The following is a 14,561-nucleotide window of genomic DNA, read 5'->3' on the forward strand; positions in this document are numbered from 1 at the left end:
AGAGTCATTCCGAATAAATCCATGATCTAACACAACAGTTTCCCTGAATTGCTACTAATATCAAACCCATTGAATCAATGTAGTTACTACTATCCATCAAGATGTGGAAACATAATAATGTTACTTTCTAGTTGTAACTAAATCAATCCACTTTTCCATGGATCATACTTCTAATGCTTAGGAAAAGAGTGACACTAGCATAAGACTAATGAGCCCAGGTGAGTTAGTAGCTCTTAAGTCAAGCTTGACTTGACCATAGCTTCTAATGCAGTGAAAATTTCCCAGAGTGGAAATCAACCAATGACTACTTGTCTTAAGAAATTGAGTAATAGAAGCACATTTCTTGCTCACATTTATCTCAGTCTAATGTTGGGATTCTACTTGAGGAATTTGAGGAATCTCATATGTAATGCAAAAGATGAGGAATGTTGTTTGGTCCCCACATTGCGTAATGCATTTGTACCTCCAAACCATTAAGAAAATATCAGCACTAGATTGAGCTCTCTAGATAACACCAAAGAAATGGGGCAAATACTGCAAGAAAATATATCTTATGTTACCAACAAGCTTGTTACTTTATACTTTCAAGAAACCATAAGAAGAAAAAGAACACTGCAAATATAAATTCTCTATGTAGCATTATAGAATGGATCTCCCACAAATTTATCACAATAAATACTTATATCCACCAACCACAAATCAAATAAACACAAATGAATGCTCAAAATTGAATGAAAATGGCCACATAAGCTTCATTATTCATAATTCATAGTTTGTTCCTTCAATATCTCACAAATTCTTACAGATACAATGTTTTTCCATAGAAAATGGCTATCTTTTACTCAATCTCTCTCTCACCAATGCTCTATTCACTAATACATCATAATCCTCATCCAATACAATAGAATAATACTCAATAGTCCTCTCTTGGTTGTGAATACACCTCTCAAGTGGCATGTGTATTGGGAAGAGGCATTAGAGACAATACAGTGACCTTTCAGAACTCATTAGTGTCATTCTCACTTCAATCTTCACTTTAAGTCTTCATCAGCTACATCTTTAATCATTTAAAATATTTTGAGAAATTTCATAATTGGAAAACTTTTTCAAACTAAAAATTCATTCTACATAACACTCACAAAAACAAATAGAAGATATATAAAAGCTTAACAAACCATCAACAAAAAGCATAAAAACTATATAGCTCAAACCAAAACCAATCCAAACCATAATCAACCATTCAATACATACTCAACCACACTCAAACCCAACAATTCCCAATCTCAATCTCGCTAACAAAAAGAAAATAGACCAAAATAAAGACAAAACAAGCATATTAGAACCAAACAATGATAATATAAACCACATAAGCATATCACAAATCATTCAAAAAGCATCATGAGCTAATCAAACATATTCAACCCATATCAATACACTCAAAAATATCTCAAACACAATTCATTTTCATCAATTCTATCAAAAAATAAATCATTCAGTACCCAAAAAACAACAAAAATCAACAAAAATCCCAATTGTTTTAGTTCTCAACATATCCCCACTATCCTTACTTGCGACCTTAGAAAAAGAATAATAAAAGCTTTAAATAACCAATCACTCTAACTTGTTATAACCAATGATGAGATAATGCTCATAGGAATAGAATCAAGATTAGTGTTAAGAAGCGAGATATAAACAAGAAGTCATTGAGACATCTTCTGATAAGAAATGAGATCTAAGATCAGTTAGGTGTAAATGGAAGATTGATAGTTAAAGGCTTGAAAGAAGATATCAATAAATAAAGGATTTTTTGCAATGTAAGAAAATACTTGTGAGCACAAAGGTTAGATATCAAATATAAAAAATATACTATGCCATTGATAGTGAACCATTACACCCTCCTCTAAAGGTGGATGCCAAGCATAACTTTTACACCATAAAGTCTTCTCAACATATGTCTATAACCCATTTGAAATGCTAAGTTCCACAAAGTGAACATAAATGGTGCTTGTAGAATAGCATCCCCTCTATAAATATTGATAACCTCTTCATTAGGAATCTACAAGTCTCCTATGATATATATAAATGACAATAATTGTGCCTCGTGGGAAACTAGATAATCAATAGAATGACCAAAAACTAATTTAAGTAAATAAGTAGACCAAAGGTTATGCCACCCATTTTCTGGTACTTCCAAGTCAATAGTTCTAAGAGACATATATATGGAAAACTTTTGATGTTGATATTTAATCCAAAAGGTAGAGGGAGGCGATACGAGATCATCAAAATGAAGAAAATCATCATGCAGATAATTAATATGTTGCTAAAGATGGCCCACCTTAATAGAAAGGATATCACTTTATTTGGCTTGCTGCTTTAGGATTTCGAGCTCTTTTGTAGAAGATTGAACAGAAGAGACTAAAGGAGCAAGGGGAAGTTTAGTTACTTTATGTTATAACTCCTCAATTATCTTTTGTTTTGCAATAATAGCTTCATAGGAATGCTACAACTTATCCTCACAAGTACGCATCATAGTAGCTAAAACAACCATATCAGATAGGGTAGAATCACACTTTTGTGTCAAGGAGGCTTGAATATCTTTGACAGTAGCTAACTTATCTATTATCAGAGTAATACCTTTTTTATGGGCATGCAATGGATCTATAGCTTTGATCATGTCTTTGTGAAAATCACTTAGAGTGTCTCAATTGACTAGTCAATTGAGTAAAGTTACCCTTCCCTTTGTGCTACAAGCAGGTTGGTATAGGAAAGAAATGCAGGAAGGGAGCTAGTAGAAACAACAAGCATATGAACTTGTATAGAAGAAGGATTAGGATCAAGAATAGAACAAGAAGAAGTCTATAGATAAGAACGTTTCCTATGGATCATCCTCGTATGAATTTCATCTTCCTCATCAGAATTTTTTGACATTGGAGAAGGGGAAGGAATTGAAGGTGGAGGTTGCATACGAGTATCATCAAAATCAAGAATAAGAATACCACCTAGGGGAGACTTAAGGGTAATCAACTTCAAGAGAAAAGCCCCATAAGAAACATTACTAAACTAGCCTTTTTGAACTCGTTGGAAATGTTGATCCATGTTTGTCAAAGGAATTATGCCCAATTAAAGTTGATACCCTCAAGGATCTGACGAATGTAGTAAAAAGCTCATTGCATAAGTATTTTGGCACAAGCTTGCTAGACATAAAGTGATCTTGTAAGAATTGATATAACTGCTTCCATATAGGAGAAGAGTGTTAGATATGATCAATGCCCCACCCTCATTAGGTGCTACCAATGATGCATGGTGCTCAAAGTTGTAAGGCCCCCATTATGAGGAGAAGCCAAATGTGAGCCCGGACATTGGTTGAGTCCTGACTTGTATATAAGATGAGGTCTATGTGACCGGATGGTAAAAAGGTGAATGTTGTGGGTCTAATCTTTGGGTTAGATGGAGTGGTTAAGCTGGTAGCAACTCGAGGCACATTGCATTGAGTTGCGTGGTAAGGGAGTTAAAAGGGGCCCCTATTGTGGGGTCCGGGGGCCGCGGAAGCGGCCCCTGGCTGGGGGGGTCCCAGGGGGGCCAGCGGCCCCCCTGGCGGGGGTCCGGGGGCAGCGCCCCCGGCCCGATGGTAAAGGGAATATTCCCTGGCCGACTAGTGGAGGCTCATATGGTAGGTCGACCTAACGACCTTCGCAGGCTATAAAAGCTAAACCCCTTCGCAGCCATCACTCACTCATCTTTCACCCAGTCAGAGTTGTTGTTCCAGCTAGCCTTAAGCTCTTCACCTATCTTCTGTCTAGATCGCCATCTAAGCTTGTGGAAGCGCACGGGTGGACAGAGCCATCTTTGTATCAGTTGTTTGGAGTTAAAGAATTTACTGATTCTCCTCTTATCTGTTGTGTACTCTCTATCTCTTTCTCAGATTCTGTTCGCTGCGCCGTGTAATATTTTACAAAGAGATACTAGCAACTAATGCCCCTGAACTCGTAATGAATTTGTTGGGCACTAATGGGATAGAAGTATCCTTTTGAAGAAGAGCAACAATATCTTTACTTGATAATAGATGGTTGCCACTAGGAACAGTAGAAGTAGCAAGGGGTAAAAACATAGCCTCATTGATATTGGCAGAAGATAAATAGAAGCTATGACCATACACCGATCCTGAATACTTTTATAGGATTCGAGGAATGAATAATATAGTTTAGCATCCATAAACAAGAACGTGAGGGCAATAAAAGGAGGAAGACCAACTCGATGAATATAGTCAATATCTAGCAACAAGGAATAATCATGAATTGGTAGTGGGACATGTTGAATCACTATTAGTGGGGATGCTATTTAGACTACACAAGTTATACCACACACACACACAAACCAAAAAACAAGAAGGAAAGTTCATGCAAAAACAACACAGAGACCACCACTGAGAGGAAATTAGGGAAGAATCTAGATCAATAGAACTACACTAGACCAATCCCCAAAAAATCAACATCCTATGAAAAAAAATTCAATATGACCTATACACATGTACGACTAGTAGGTTCATGATATACAAATACACATTCATACACCTTGAAATCCCTTAGTTAAACACACAAAAGAAAATAAAAGATCAAGCACACCATGAAACCTGAGATTGATTGAAAACCAAATACAAATGACAATAGACTCATAACATGACCATGATTGACAAACAAACATAAAAGACATGGACCAAGAAGACCAATCTTGATCAATAATCATCCAGTGCACTTGCGGCACAGAGCTGCTGAGTTGTGCTTCAGAATAACTTGCTCAAGGTAGAAGAATGTTCTCTTGTGGTCAATCTTCTGTCTCACTTGCACTGCAGCAACCCATTGGTCTGGATTTGCTGCAGATCTAGAGCAGCTATCACACATATGATCTTCCACAACATACTCAACAACATACCCTTGTTCCAATATAGCATCATTCATCACTTCTTTTTTTGAATCTTTAACTTGACATTCAGTCTCTTAGAGTGCGGCTCTGTCCATATAAACCCAGTGTCAACAAGCCTTACTTTGTTCAGATTCTTCAGTCGTTTAATACAGAATGTGAGCAACTCCTTTGATTCCAATTGTGCCTTAATTCATGTTCGAGGCGGTTGGAGGTAACTGTTGCAATCTGGGCAGTATAAGATGGTGACATGCTTCTACAACCCTTCTTCTATATCAACTCGGGCCTCGATTTGCTTATTCGCAAGCAGGGGTATAAGAAATCGGCCTTTGAACTCAGGAATGGAGCTCCAGAGCTTTGAATAGGCCTCGCGTGCATCTCTCATCAACAAGCTTGACCAGCCCTTCCACCTGCTCCTGGATTGCTCGTCTCACACACTCTCCTCCACCGTTTTTTCCGTCCGTTGCTTTTTCTTCCACTCCTTTGATACACTGCGCTCCCCTTTTTCCAGAAAAGTAGCCTTCTCCCAATTGAGCACTCCCTTATTTATATCCTCCACCATTTTCTGGAGGGCTTTCAGCTCATCCATATAAAGTTTGAAATCCTCAATGCAATCCAAGAGTGGCAATACGCTAACACAGTCTCTTGTATCTCAATGCTTCTCTGGTAGCAAATCAAGGAATCTTCATCCTGGCCAAGGACAAGATAAGCACTACCCAAATGCTCCCAAAACATATCAGCCATTGGCTGAAGCAGTCCAAATTCCAATAGTACATCCTTGATTTGGTCAAGCATTTGTTGGATAGCTTCTGGATCTCGTAAAACAATAGATAATTGAATCAAAACATCGAGCATTGCAGCTTGTTCCAACCCTTTTGAACCTTGCTCTAATTGGGCCATCAAGGCCTCATAATTTGCCTTTACAAGAACCATAGCCTTCTCAATGTCTCCTCCCCATGAACTAGAATAATGTTAGGCAGTCTCAACTCATTCAGAATCGTACTTGTCTGATTAAAATCTGCATGTGGAGAGAAACATATCTGAAAGAAAATTGCACTTTTGTGCGTCAGCATGTAATGCTCTACCAATGTCCAAAGGCATCATATCAGCTTGACAACTGTTTACAACTGCCAAAGTTCTTTCACTCTGTATTAGTGCATCACAAGCTTGAAGGGCAATGGAGAATGTCTGATGATCTGGACTAATACCTTCCTCATGCATTTTCTTGTAAGCTTGAAACAAGGTTTCTTCCAAATCCTGCTCTAAGTAAACATACAACAATGAATTCCAAAGAACGATGTTGCACTCAACTAGCCCGTGAAACAAATTTTCTGCTTCCATAATGCTTCCACACTTGTTGTACATAGAGATTGTGGTATTCTCAATAAACATATCTAGATGAATATTTCTGCAAGCATCAGCATCTGGTAGGTTTTCATACTTGGCATACATGCCAACTAGAGCATTACAGATAAGTTCCTCTTGCTCCAACCCCCTCTCCACTATACTGCCTATGCAGAACAAAATGCAAACACAACGACTAAGTATGTACAAAGTAACAAATGTCACACACACAACTTTTTGGTGGATTCCACACCTCGGATGCGCAGTAGTACAACATCCACCCCCTCTGATCCTGTGCATCCTCCGGATGGGCCAACTACCCATGATCATTATCATCAAGATCCATGAATAGATCAATCTCTTCATTGTGTATTTCCGGTATATCAACAAGATTATCTGTCATTTCTTCTATCTCTTCTACTGAAGTTTCTTCTCGTTGCTCTTCTCTTGCAAATTCTTCCAATGCATAATCCTCATCATCTCTTTTCTTGAAAATCTTGATTCTTTTCCCTGTAATGGGCACTCTAAGCACTGTCCCATCCAATTCTGTCAGCTCATATGTTGCATTGTCAAAGACATGCCTGACTATGTACGACCCAAACCATCTTTTCACCATCTTTCGAAGTGCAATATGCTAATTTTCAAGGCTGCTATCAAAGACTAATACCCAGTCTCCCTCTTCTATTGCTCTAGGCCGCAAGCGAGGCCTGATATCAAACCTGCCCTTATTTCTAAGTCTAGCAACCTTCAACCTGTCAATAGCTAGCTGAATATCCTCTGGTCTTCTCTCCAACTGCTAGATCCGAAGAGCTAAGAGCTCCTCTCTCGTCAAATCCTCCTGCCAAGGTAAAACTGACCAAGTCAAAGCACAAGTCTCAGTCGGCATAACCGGTTTCTGACCATACATCAAATCTGCAGGCATATATCCTATGTTAACACTATGAGTCGTACAATCAGCCCACAGAGCAAATGGTAGAAGTCTCGGCCATTCTCCAATCCATCCTCTGCATGCTTTGGCTAATGCTTTCACTATCGGCAGATGCCCTCTTTCACTCTTCCCATTTTCCTCTGGATTGTATGTTGTAGTTAGAGCCAACTTGATTCCTAGTTGAGAGAAAAAATCCCTAGCTTCATCTGCATCCAATTCACCGCGATCTGCAGTGATCTTACCCACACAACCATACCTGTAGAAAATTTATTCGAATAAGAACTTACATACTACACTAGTGGCCTTCATTCTCAAAGGTCTGCCCTCAACATGATTGGTAAGATCCTCTCTAACCAAAACAATATATCTCATCTGCCATAGACCCATAGGCATAGTAACCAAGTCAACTACCCACTTATAATGAATGCATAGCAGATAGGTCGGATGAAGCTGACACACTACGGAATACATCTAGCAGTCTCTGCAAGTCACTATAAAGCGAGAAACATCTCTGTACATGCCTTTCCACCAATATTTCTCCTTGATTTTCTCATAAGTAGCCCACACTCCTCTATGACCAGCCCAAGGACTCTCATGAAACTCTCTCATCACCTGTAACTGGGTCTCTTTATCGTAGACAATCAGCAAGGGTAATCCACCTCTTTTCTTCGAGTGCTTCCAAAGAAATCCGTCCTTGAGGAAATAACCATGGGCTTTTCTTCTGATCTTCTTGAACTCTTCATTTGTCCATTCATCTCTTTTGCTTAATGTACTAAGGTACTTGCCAATCTGCAAAACCAATCTCCAACATAGAGTTTTTCTATGAAAGCCACAATATCATAGACATGGCAAACATGATCAACCATAGTGGCTGAAATTTTTGCATCATCCTCTTCTGCAAGTAGTGTCTCCTCATCATCATATCTGGCTCTAGATAGTATATTCGCCACTGGATTATCCTTCCCTGCTATGTGTTTAAATTTTGGATTTAATGACTTGATGTATGCAATCCATCTCAGCATAGCTATATCCGGAGTAGAGCAACTCGTAATCATACCTATCAATGGCAATCAATCTGTCTCTACCAAAACTGGGGCTCCAATAAAGTACTCCTTGTCACATTTGACAGCCATAACAATTCCTAGTAATTCCCTCTTGATTTGCAGATATCTCCTCTGTCTCTCGTTTAGGACTTTCGCCCCAAACCGAATAGCATACCTGTTTCCATCTGCATCATCTTGACCCATAGCCCAAACCTATGCCAATTGGACTAGTGTCAACTGTCAATACAGTAGGCCTTCCGCAATTATAATCCGCTTTCTTGAGAGTAGGAGCAATCTGCAATAACTTCTTCAATTTCCTCATGGCTCTAGTGTGGCTCTCATCCCAATAAAATTTCTGCCCCTTTCGAAGCAGCTAATATAAACAATGTGCTATGTGTGCAAAATGGGGTATCCAAATCATGTAAAACATACAGGCTCCAATGAATCTCCGTACCTCTGAAGTGGTAGAACAATACTTCGTAATCTTGCTTATAGCATTCACCTTCTCAGGTGAAGGTTTCCTGCCATAATACCCACACATATGTTCAACAATAACAACCTCATTTACTCCAAAAATAGATTTTTGCCCTGATAGTGTCAAGTTCACTTCTTCTAACTTGGCCAAAATCTTTTCACAAGCTACAATATGATCAGCCACAAAGTATCTGCATCCCTGCTCATTTAGACTCTCATTTTTCTCTTCTTTTGCACACCCCTTAATGGGCACATCATCCAAGAAAGGCATGGTAAGTTGAGGCATGTACTCACGAAGGACCTTATGCATGGCATTCATCATATGCGCAACAGAATTAGTGGCACCTTGAGGCAAGGTACACATCCTGACAAGCCCAATAGGAGTTCTCATAGTGGTTATGTCCCTGCTTTCCAAAGCTAGTTGAAACTGATCATATCCTGAATACAAGTCACCTAAAGAATAGATGGCACGTCCAGCAAATGCTTCTGCAAACTCATCCACAACTGGACCTATACCAACATTCCTAATAGTAACTCTGTTCAGTGTGGCTGCATGTCCTGTATAAATCGGAGAGTACCATTCTTCTTTGGAACCGTAAACCACTTATTTGAGTATGGTGCAGATGATGGCTCTAGGATTCCCATCCTGATTTTCTCATTCAACAAATCAACTAACTTTGGCAGGTGTACCTTAGGCACTGGAATAGGTCGGAGGTTCCATGGAATATGAGGAATAGTAAAGATCACCATAGGGGCAACAATATCTGGATTCACACATCCAATCTCATGCGAGAAAAAAGCAAACCCCCTTCCATGTCACTCAAGCATATCCTAAAAGCATTTCTTCTCTGAGGGTAGCAAGAAATCACCATTTCCAATTTTTAATTCAGCAAGAGTCTCTGCGGAAAATTTATGGCCTATATGCTCTGGATTTCTCAAAATTGGTTGTTTGGCAGCCCTCTCTATTTGCTGATCACTATCAGGTGGAAGCGGTCCAGCTACCGGCTTCACCTTCTTATCCACAGTCTTGTATTTCGTGTCAACCCTAGATTCATTATGATCCTCTGCATTACTCAAATCATGCTGTAAATCAGCAATTCTGCACTATCCTTAGCCCTCTGCTCTATGGACTGCATAGGAACAACCCTAAACTCTGGATGCTGAAATATTTCAGTAATAAACTCTGTTGGCTGAAAGTTTTCAGCCCTCTGTGTCTCTGTAGGCTGATCATAATCAGTCGAAAACTTTGTTTGCTGAATTTCTTCAGCACTCAACACTTTTTGCTGAGTCACCTCAACCTCTGACTCTATCTGTGACACAAAATCTGAAATTTCATGAAACATGTCCAGGGACTGCACTGATACATTACTGTGACAACTCTGCATATCAGTTTTCAGCATATTTTCCATCTATGTCCTCATCGTATCTGCACAAACCATACTATCATACATCCCATCTATATGCTCATCATCCTCTAAAATACCTGAATTTTTCAAATTTTTCTCATTCTTGCATATGTACTGCCTGGCAGCTCTAGGCAACTTAGAAGTCTTCTAATAAATCATCAAACTGTTTGGTGAAATTCCAACAAAATTGGAGGAGAAAACACTGCTGCCAGGAGGTGAGAACTCCAATCTCCTCTGCTCTGTACCACCGTCATCTCGCGGGACAGCAGTACCTAATGAAAACCCAAATCCCTCACATTGGGCAAAGGTGCATCTCAAAGAGTATCTCTGTTTCTTGCATGGTTTACACACACAGTCATAAACTGGACTGCTCTCATATCATCTTTACTGCAAATCCATGCATAAGCAGATCCATCATCCATTACTTTCATTTCCATGCGCATCTCTTTGATGAATGGCTGTCCAAGAATTATGGGGTAAGAGCATGAATCCTGCACAAAGAAATGGAAATCCTCCTCTACATCTCCAATAGAAATCTTGACATTGGGATAGGTAGCATACAAATCACCTGTAGTGTTGTTGGTGGCTCTCATACGCCACCCATGCTCTGCATCCATAGGCCATCTATTACTTTCATAAACTCCACTAACTATGAGATTAATCTTTGAACCATGATCCACCAAAGCAACATAAGGCACATGTTTCTCTCCAATTTTTACCATTTTTTGTGTAGTTGCCCTAGCCCAATGACTTCGCAAAAAATGACTACGCAGTACCAAGATAGGCTCATCAGTTTCAGCATAATGCATAGGGTGAACCCTCTTCTCTGTCTGTGACAAACAGAAGCATTCTCAACCATAACCTCATCCTCATCCTCATCCAACTCCCCAATCAAAACTCCCTATGCATCAGTAGTAGGCAATGCATGTCTTTTCCTCTTTAGGACTTCTTGGAAGTAATCTTGAAACTCTCTTTTCGAGATGCCCAAAACCTCAGAAATAGTAAAAGTCACCTCACTGCCAAGTATCTTATCATTAAAGATTTTCTTCATGTCTGTAGATGTCTCAATATTGGACATCAATCTAAACCCTGGCTGCTTTCTCTCTCTAGGCTCTTGCCTCTTTTCTTTCTTTTGAGCATCTTCCATCTATCGTTCTGGCCCTGGTCTCAAAGACGGTCGTGCAGTAGGTGGAGTAACAAACTCATCCCCTCTAGTCTTTTTAGCTGCATTTGGATTCTCTTCATCCCTCTTACGCTTCTCCTCAACAAGTACATCTGCTCCCTGAGACTTAGCCAAGTAGGCATAAATAGTGTACCTGTCAACAGGCGAGTCCCAACCTGTCTCAGATCTGATGCTAGAACTTGCACTAGTCAAAAAAGTCTGCTGAATTTTCCCCTTGTTTGCCGTCTCCATAGCATAAGTCCATAATGCTGACTAACTCTCTGAACCTTTCTCAATCTGGACTCCATATGCAGAAGCATCTCCTCTAGCTGCCACATAAGAAGTATGCGCAGCCATATCATCTACTAATTTCTTCATTCCGCCTTTCCCAAAATTGGTAGCAAGCGGAGCTCCTGTTTCAGTCAACCAGATCTTGCCATCTTGTCCCCAAAATACCAAATTCTTCCTCCTTGCATCTTGAAAACATTCACAATCCTTGCAATGCTGATTGTCTGTACTATCACACCAAATACATCTTCGATCTCTCCTAGGTGCACTAGGAGCACTTCTAGGTGCAGTAGGAGCACTAGAAGGAATAGTAGGCACAGTCGAAGCAAACTGCTCTTTCAATTTTCCCACCAATTCTGCTTTAACTGACTCCAGTGTCAAATCCGTTATGCCTTTGATTATGTCATCAAGAGAGGAAGGAACCGACAGAGCGGATGGTTTTGGAGCAGAAGGAGCTCACATCGTTCTTGGAACAGGAGGAACAGGAGGATTAGAAACAATAGGCACTGGCATAGGCTAAGAAACTGGCTCAGGAAGAGAAGAAATGACAGGGATAGAAGCAGGCATAGGAGTAGAAGATGGCGTCGGTGTCATGGATCCATTCTGTAGGTGGGTCTTCCAAATCCGCCTCTTGGTCAAAGTCGAGACCGCATCCTAGGCATCTTGCCAATCTGTTTTAAGACCCATAGGCTTCATGTGATCCTCAAGAAGCTCTCCTAATTCTTCCTGAAGAGCAGGATCTGCAGCTTGCAAGAAAAGCTCAACTTTCTCAACATCCAATGCTCTTTGTTTAATAGCATCAAGCTGACTATACCTCTCTTCAAATTCTCATATCAATTCTAAAGCAGCTAGACCTTTGTTTGGCATATAGACCCATTCTCGGAATGATCATCGTGTAGCCATCCCAAAGTCAAGAAAATACTCCTCTTTTAGGGACTTCTTAAAATCTTGCCAATGCGAATTTTGAAGGAAAAGATCAGTCACTTTTACCCTCAACACGGGTGCGACAAGGCGAAGAAAATATTTACTCATAAGTCCTGTTGGTACTTCAAAAAATCCCATCTTGATCTCATACATCTTCAAATAAGTCGATACATTACGGCCATCAAATAGCTTCTTTTCATTCTTAACTGCTTCAATCGCCTTAGTCACGCTAATTGCATTCTCTTGCTCCGAATATAGTTGCCTTTGCTGAGACAACTGTTGTTGATGCAACTGTGCTGCTGCTGCATATACAATTGTGTCTGCTGATTTTGAAGCTGCATATACATAGACATATTCTGCAAAATCTGCTTTAAATCATCTGTTGAAGTACTTGAAAGAGCAGTCAATGATGGAGCTGAAGTAGAGGACAAAGCAAGAATCGTAGAAGAGACTAAAATTGATGCTGAAGTATCTCCCATCCTGAAATTCAAATGTGACGCTTTCACATTAGATTCACCAAAGATGTCAAAGGGTTTTTGAAAGCAAAGTCGCGACCACAGAGGACCTTGACTAATTTCAGGATAGAAGATCAATCAAGCGAGATCACGTTATGTAGGACAACCTGTCCATTCTCTAGGCACCCACATCTAGCATACATGTCAACAAGAGCACCTCCAACGAAAAGATCCAACTCCAAACTACTTTCAAGAATATGATTATAGATGTTTCTATAGATACCTTGAATCATGAAATGATGGTGAGGTAGCTATTGTTGTTAGAGGCTTGTATGTGGCTTTGGGAAAGGTTATGGCTGTTTCCTCACAACGTCGGAATGATGCTGTCACAGTGAGTCCAAGGGCTAAAAAAAAGGTGTTCTCATACCACGGTATAAAGACAATACTGTACAATATACCTTTCACATGAGATTATGGCTTCCAAAAACTGTTCCTTTTTCTTCCTAGAAGATCCAATTATGGCAACTTGGCTATCATTTCCATCTACAGAGTAGCAAGCAAACAGACAATCTCCTGTTGGGTCCCATGCCATGTCTTCTGGCCATCTCCTTTGTCCCAAGGAAAGTCAATCAATTAAGCTCAGCAACGAGAGGTCAATCCCTTTTCCTTGAATCTTCCACCACAGATTGACAATGCCATCCAGTGCACTTGCGGCACAGAGCTGCTGAGTTGTGCTTCAGAATAACTTGCTCAAGGTAGAAGAATGTTCTCTTGTGGTCAACCTTCTGTCTCACTTGCACTGCAGCAACCCATTGGTCTAGATTTGCTGCAGATCTAGAGCAGCTATCACACATATGATCTTCCACAACATACTCAACAACATACCCTTGTTCCAATATAGCATCATTCATCACTTCTTTTTTTGAATCTTTAACTTGACATTCAGTCTCTTAGAGTGCGGCTCTGTCCATATAAACCCAGCGTCAACAAGCCTTACTTTGTTCAGATTCTTCAGTCGTTTAATACAGAATGTGAGCAACTCCTTTGATTCCAATTGTGTCTTAATTCATGTTCGAGGCGGTTGGAGGTAACTGCTGCAATCTGGGCAGTATAAGATGGTGACATGCTTCTGCAACCCTTCTGTTATATCAACTTGGGCCTCGATTTTCTTATTCGCAAGCAGGGGTATAAGAAATTGGCCTTTGAACTCAGGAATGGAGCTCCAGAGCTTTGAATAGGCCTCGCGTGCATCTCTCATCAACAAGCTTGACCAGCCCTTCCACCTGCTCCTGGATTGCCCATCTCACACACTCTCCTCCACCGTTTTTTCCGTCCGTTGCTTTTTCTTTCACTCCCTCGATACACTGCGCTCCCCTTTCTCCAGAAAAGCAACCTTCTCCCAATTGAGCACTCCCCTAATTATATCCTCCACCATTTTCTGGAGGGCTTTCAGCTCATCCATATAAAGTTTGAAATCCTCAATGCAATCCAAGAGTGGCAATACACTAACACAGGCTCTTGTATCTCAATGCTTCTCTGGTAGCAAATCAAGGAATCTTCATCCTGGCCAAGGGCAAGATAAGCACTACCCAAATGCTCCCAAAACATATCAGCCATTGG

The 14,561-nt window shown here is 40.2% G+C and overlaps 1 pseudogene; it reads right to left on the reverse strand.

The window, feature by feature from the left end:
• Nucleotides 1-4,739: 4,739 nt before the first annotated feature.
• On the reverse strand, nt 4,740-14,199 carry LOC148008095 (uncharacterized; annotated as a pseudogene).
• Between the last annotated feature and the right edge of the window lie 362 nt (nt 14,200-14,561).

The sequence above is a fragment of the Lygodium microphyllum genome, unplaced genomic scaffold, assembly GCF_053477565.2.
Source record: "Lygodium microphyllum isolate KBCC unplaced genomic scaffold, Lygodium_microphyllum_v1.1.10 scaffold_396, whole genome shotgun sequence".
Lineage (NCBI taxonomy): Eukaryota > Viridiplantae > Streptophyta > Polypodiopsida > Schizaeales > Lygodiaceae > Lygodium > Lygodium microphyllum.